Consider the following 6850-nt stretch of genomic DNA (forward strand, 5'->3'; position numbering starts at 1 on the left):
ATGACATCACGTTGGAAGAAGTGAGCAGACTGAGAATAATTTCAAAAGACGATGACAGCACTTGCTGGCCTGCCTCTTTAATGCTGTCCTGCAAGACATTCATTTAGTATTTTTTGCTGTTTCAAAGTATTGTTACATTGACCACATATATCTCTGTGTAAATCGATTACATTTCCAAATAGTATTAATAATATATATCGTGTCTGTCCCACTCATCCATGCCTCCTGGATCAAAAACAGACTCTGGAGGTAAAACCTGTGGCCAAGAGAGCTAAGTAGAAGGTGCTCGGACACTTGCACAAAGCATCAACGTAGCCTCCTGCCCTTGTTCTATATAAGCACCATACACTTGGCAGGACCCTTTTTTACTCTGAGCCACACTGGCTGATCAAGAGCTGATAATGTGAGCAGGCTGAGGAACAATACTGCCCTCGATGCTAAAAGGCCAGAGGCTACAGGCCCCTGAGTGTCTCCCAGGAACCCGTCCAGCAAGCAGCTATCAACCACACAGAAGTCCCCTGACATCCTGCGCAAGAGGCATGGTGAGCATCTTTTTCTTCTGGAGGAGGCAAATGACCGACAACTATACATGGGCACTGGAAGGACCGGAGTCTAGTTCGTCCCAATCCCAGTCATGTTTAGAAGATGAAACAGCACTTGCCTTAGGAAGAGCAGGCAGGACCTCCCGGGTCTCGGCAGGGCTACATCGGTGCCATCGAGAACACCGACGATGGCAAAGCTGAGCCAGATGCAAAGCTCTGGATGTTAGAACAGACACACAGCTCAGCTTACACCCTGCGTGGCCACTTGTGATAATTAGAAGATGGGTCTGGATGGAGCAGGGATAAGGAACTGCAGAAGAAAACATCTGGGAAGTGGTAAGGGGTTAAGTGGAAGTATTAGTCACTCAGTCATGTCCGACTCTTTGCAACCCCATGAATTGTAGCCCATCAGGCTCCTCCATCCATGGAATTCTCCAGGCAAGATTACTGGAGGGAGTAGTCATTCCCTTCTCCAGGGAATCTTCTTGACCCAGGGAATCTTCCTGACCCACGGATCAAACCTGGGTCTCCTGCATTGCAGACAGATTCTTTACCAACTGAGCTACTGGGAAGCCCACCAAGGAGGCACCAAAGAGAATCTGAGACGTTTAGACTTGACAGTTGTGGGCCCAGGAGTTAATTGCTCTTTTCATTCTCAGCTGAATGCAAATGGCCTGCCTCCTTCTCTATCTCTAACCCCTGATAAACAAGGATCAAGAGTTTAACTGGTGGAAACTGCCCCTCACACTATGGGTGAAACAGGGTCACATCTCATTTTGTAAGACTTCTGTGCCCCAAGAGCCTATTAGCAGAAGTCCAGTATCTCCTTCTGGAGATGTCCACCCTCAACACACATCCCGCCTCCCCTCATATTATATCATCCAAGATGGCAGGGAGGCTCAGGAAGCAGGAAGAGAAGGGTCAGTTCAGATTCCACAGAGAACCTGGAATGGACATGACAGTCGCCTGCCTCCTTGAAGAAGCAAGCCCTGCCAAAATCAAGCTTCCACATTCTGGATCCTTCCAGAGGCTGCCAGCCGTACCCACTGCCTTAGGGTTGAGGCAGGTAGGCTCCAAATACTGCCCAGCTTTGGAACCCAGCCCCGGCACTGCCTGGGGTGCTGCCTCACCAGCCCCGCACAGTGAGGGACGGGTTCACTTCATCGTGATCCACACGTGAGGGCTCCTCCCCGTGCCCTGGTCAGCGGGGCTGCCTGGACATCCTGGAAGGAAGACAACCTTCTGGGGTGTCTCTCCTACCTCCGCCTTCTGAATGAAGGCCCCTCGGAGGCTCCAAGGGGACATGTCCTTCAGCGGGAGGTCTTCCAGTGAGTCCGAGAGATGTCTGAAAAGAGTAAAGGAAACGCTTTACAATCTTTGCTGAAACTTCCTACATGAGAACCAGTTTGGAAAACCACAGGCCTCTCTCCTTTGCTTTATCCCCTTCAAATATTTCATCCACATCACCCTTCTCTCCTCTTCAAGGAGGCTCTCCCCTGCTTGCCCTCCATCCCTTAAAAGCCCCTACTTTTCCCTCCAAGTCTATTTCTGTTTCCCCTTTCTACATCTTCCCTTTCCTTTAAAAAATGTGCTTTTAATCAGTAGTTGAAATTTCTAAATACAAATTTGTGATATAAATACTGGCAAAACATTGTAGCTGGATGAGCATTAGAGCAATAACACAAAATTATCCGAGAAGGCACTAAAGAGGTCGTGATTGTTCAAGCAGAAAAACTCATTTCAATGATTTAAAAGAAGTTATTGAAACACACTCTTTTCCCAGTAACCTTCAAATATTTATCTTCTCCTCATAAAGCATATAAATTGTCATAGAAAGCCAGACACAGTGTTAAAACTAGCCATCCAAGGTTTTAACCAACAAACCTATTACAGCTGCTATGTGAGGATTTTTTTTTTTAATTTTATTGGAGTATAGTTGATTTACAACGTTGTGTTAGTTTCAAATGAGTTTCTTTCAAAAACAAATTTGGTTTTATCCTTTGTACTATCAAAAAACAACCCCCCAAAATGAGTATGTACTATACACAATAATGTGAAATAAAATGAGAAGAGGCTTGGAGAATGAATGGGCAGACACATAAAAGGCACGTTGATGGACATAGTTCTCTGACTGTGGACGGGAAGAAAAGCCATCACCGGTTTGTTGGAAGATGTGCTCAAAAGCCATTGCTCCCCTGAGGGAGGGGAGGCCCCCCCAAAACCCCATCCTCAAGACTGCTGTCTTCTTTCTTTAGTTTTTGTTTTCCAGTGCGCATTTTGTTTGTTTTCTAGTGTGGGAGTGTGCTAAGTCACTCGGTCATGTCTGAATCTTTTGTGATCCCATGGACTGTAGCCCACTAGGCTCTTCTGTTCATGGGATTTTCCAGGCAAGAATACTGGAGTGGATTGCCAGGCCCTCCTCTGGACTCAGGGATCCAACCCACATTTCTATCTCTTCTATACTGGCAGGCAAGTTCTTTGCCTCTAGAGCCACCTAGGAAACCCAGTCCACATACATTTATTCACAATCAGAAACTAAGACAATTCCACTAAATTTTAAGATTTTGTAAAGTAAAAACAACACGGAATGAAATTTTCCTGGAACAGTGTAAACCATACCTTAAAAAAAAAAAAAAGAATGAGTGAACTAAAAATGATTTTAATCATCCATTGGCTCCAAACTTGTATTTATTTGTATCTAGTGGAGACCGAATTCCTTCTAGAGAAATAAAAAATCAGTCATCTCCATTAAAAAAAACTTCCTGAGGTGAAATTCCAACAGAAAGTAACCCCTTTAAAGCGAACAATTCAGGGACACAGAGCTGGTGCACCATGGCTCCTTCCGAGTTTAAACTCTCCTCCTCCCAACTCCCCCATAGCGCACCCTTTCCTCCTCAGTATTCTACTCCACCGACTCCCACTTCCCACTTCCCCACCGTCATGTCCTGACCTCCCGCCCGTTCTCCATCACACCCACCGTATTTCCCCGCTCTGCTCCCGCCCTTGCTCTTCTCCACCATCCACCGCCGAACCCAGCCCAGGCCTCAAGATCCTCCTAAGAGTTCCCTCCTCTTTCTTCAACCCACTCCATCCGTCAAAACTCCCTTCAGTTCATTCTTGACTTTCTCCCACTGCCCCATTCATCTATCGTCCCCCAGGTCCCAGTGCTCCTCTACTCCCCCGTCCATCTCCCCATGTGGTCTCTCAGCGCCCCCTGCAGATCCCCCCCACTCCTCCGTCCATCTCCCCATGTGGTCTCAGTGCCCCCTTCAGGTCGCCCCACTCCCCCATCCATCCCCCCATGTGGTCTCAGCGCCCCCTACAGGTCCCCCTTCATTCCCCCATCCATCCCCCCACGTGGTCTCAGCACCCTCTGCAGGTCCCCCTCCACTCCCCCATCCATCCCACCAGGTGGTCTCAGCGCCCCCTGCAGGTCCCCCCCACTCCCACATCCATCTTCCCTCTGGTCTGTCAGCACCCCTGCAGATACCACTCCCCCACTCCCCCATTCATCCCCCAATGTGATCTCTCAGCGTCCGCTTCAGGTCGCCCTCTACGCCCCACTCCATCCCCCGAGGTGGTCTCAGTGCCCCCGGCAGGTCCCCCTCCCCCCGCCTCCCGCTTCCATCTCCCCACGAAGTCTCTCAGCAGCCCCTGCAGGTCTTCCTCCATTCCCCATCCATCCCCCCACGAGGTCTCAGCTCCCCCTGCAGGTCCTGCTCCATTCCCCATCCATCCCCCCATGAGGTCTCAGCTCCCCCTGCAGGTCCTGCTCCATTCCCCATCCATCCCCCAAGGGGTCTCAGCTCCCCCTGCAGGTCCTCCTCCATTCCCCATCCATCCCCCAATTTGGTCTCTCAGCGCCCCCTGCAGGTCCCCCCACTCCCACATCCATCTTCCCACTGGTCTGTCAGCGCCCCCTGCAGGTTCCCCCTCCCCACTCCCCCGTCCATCTTCCCACGTGGTCTCTCAGCGCCCCCTGCAGATCTTCCCCACTCGCACATCAACCTTCCCTCTGGTCTGTCAGCACCCCTGCAAATCCCCTCCAACTCCCCCATCCATCCCTCCACGTGGTCTCAGCTCCCCCTTCAGGTCACCCTCTACTCCCCACTCCATCCCCCCAGGTGGTCTCAGCGCCCCCTGCAGGTCCCCCTCCACTCCCCCATCCATCTCCCCACATGGTCTCTCAGCGCCCCCAGCAGATCCCCTCACTCCCCCATCCATCTCCCCTGGTGGACTCTCAGTGCCCCCTGCAGGTCCCCCCCCAATCCCCATCCACCCCCCCACACTCCCCCCGTGGTCTCAGAGCCCCCTGCAGATCCCCTCACTCCCCCATCCATCTCCCCTGGTGGACTCTCAGTACCCCCTGCAGGTCCCCCTCCACTCCCGCATCCATCTCCCCACATGGTCTCAGCGCCCCCTGCAGATCCCCTCACTCCCCCATCCATCTCCCCTGGTGGACTATCAGTGCCCCCTGCAGGTCCCCCTCCACTCCCGCATCCATCTCCCCACGTGGTCTCAGCGCCCCCAGCAGATCCCCTCACTCCCCCATCCATCTCCCCTGGTGGACTCTCAGCGCCCCCTGCAGATCCCCTCACTCCCCCATCCATCTCCCCTGGTGGACTCTCAGTGCCCCCTGCAGGTCCCCCTCCACTCCCCCATCCATTTCCCCACGTGGTCTCAGCGCCCCCTGCAGGTCGCCCTCCACTCCCTCCTCCATCCCCCCACGTGGTCTCAGTGCCCCCTGCAGGTCCCCCTCCACTCCCCCATCCATCTCCCCACGTGGTCTCAGCGCCCCCTGCAGATCCCCTCACTCCCCCATCCATCTCCCCTGGTGGACTCTCAGTGCCCCCTGCAGGTCCCCCTCCACTCCCGCATCCATCTCCCCACGTGGTCTCAGCGCCCCCTGCAGATCCCCTCACTCCCCCATCCATCTCCCCTGGTGGACTCTCAGCGCCCCCTGCAGATCCCCTCACTCCCCCATCCATCTCCCCTGGTGGACTCTCAGTGCCCCCTGCAGGTCCCCCTCCACTCCCCTATCCATCTCCCCACGTGGTCTCAGCGCCCCCTGCAGGTCGCCCTCCACTCCCTCCTCCATCCCCCCACGTGGTCTCAGCGCCCCCTGCAGGTCGCCCTCCACTCCCTCCTCCATCCCCCCACGTGGTCTCAGTGCCCCCTGCAGATCCCCTCACTCCCCCATCCATCTCCCCTGGTGGACTCTCAGTGCCCCCTGCAGGTCCCTCTCCACTCCCCCATCCATCTCCCCACGTGGTCTCAGCGCCCCCTGCAGATCCCCTCACTCCCCCATCCATCTCCCCACGTGGTCTCAGCGCCCCCTGCAGGTCGCCCTCCACTCCCTCCTCCATCCCCCCACGTGGTCTCAGCGCCCCCTGCAGGTCGCCCTCCACTCCCTCCTCCATCCCCCCACGTGGTCTCAGTGCCCCCTGCAGATCCCCTCACTCCCCCATCCATCTCCCCTGGTGGACTCTCAGTGCCCCCTGCAGGTCCCTCTCCACTCCCCCATCCATCTCCCCACGTGGTCTCAGCGCCCCCTGCAGATCCCCTCACTCCCCCATCCATCTCCCCTGGTGGACTCTCAGCGCCCCCTGCAGATCCCCTCACTCCCCCATCCATCTCCCCTGGTGGACTCTCAGTGCCCCCTGCAGGTCCCCCTCCACTCCCCCATCCATCTCCCCACGTGGTCTCAGCGCCCCCTGCAGGTCGCCCTCCACTCCCTCCTCCATCCCCCTACGTGATCTCAGCGCCCCCTGCAGGTGGCCCTCCACGCCGCCCCCTCAGCTCCCCCCTGGTCTCAGTGCCCTTTGTAGGGCTCCCTCCACTCTCTCTTCATCCATCCCCACTGGCCATTGTCTCTGCACTACCTGAAGCCCCCCAACCCCGGCAGCTCTCACCTCCTCTCCCTCACTTTCTGCCTCCTCCATCATCCTCCCCCCAGGCCACGCCCCTTGCATGCTGCTCCCCCCCCCCCACTCTGCGCCTGCGCACTGCTGTCTTTGACCCTCGCACCCAGTCGGCGGGCAGCAGCAGGCAGTGACCTGCAAGCATGCAGCACGAGGCGGATTCCAGTGGGCTTGGTGGGCTGCACCTCCAGACCACGTTTCTTGGGTGAGGATCCTCGCCGGGAGGGGGGCCAGACTCCAGCCTCCTCTGGAGGAGGAGCTGCTCCGCGTGGGCGCGGGAGTGGGAGTGAGGAGTATGGCGGGAAAGGTTCCGGGGAGCTGCACCAGAGAGGTGGGGGAGGGGCCCAGCCATGGAGGGGCCAAGCCGGGGGAGGTGGTCCAGGAAGG

This window comes from Muntiacus reevesi, chromosome 2, assembly GCF_963930625.1.
Source record: "Muntiacus reevesi chromosome 2, mMunRee1.1, whole genome shotgun sequence".
Classification (NCBI taxonomy): Eukaryota; Metazoa; Chordata; class Mammalia; order Artiodactyla; family Cervidae; genus Muntiacus; species Muntiacus reevesi.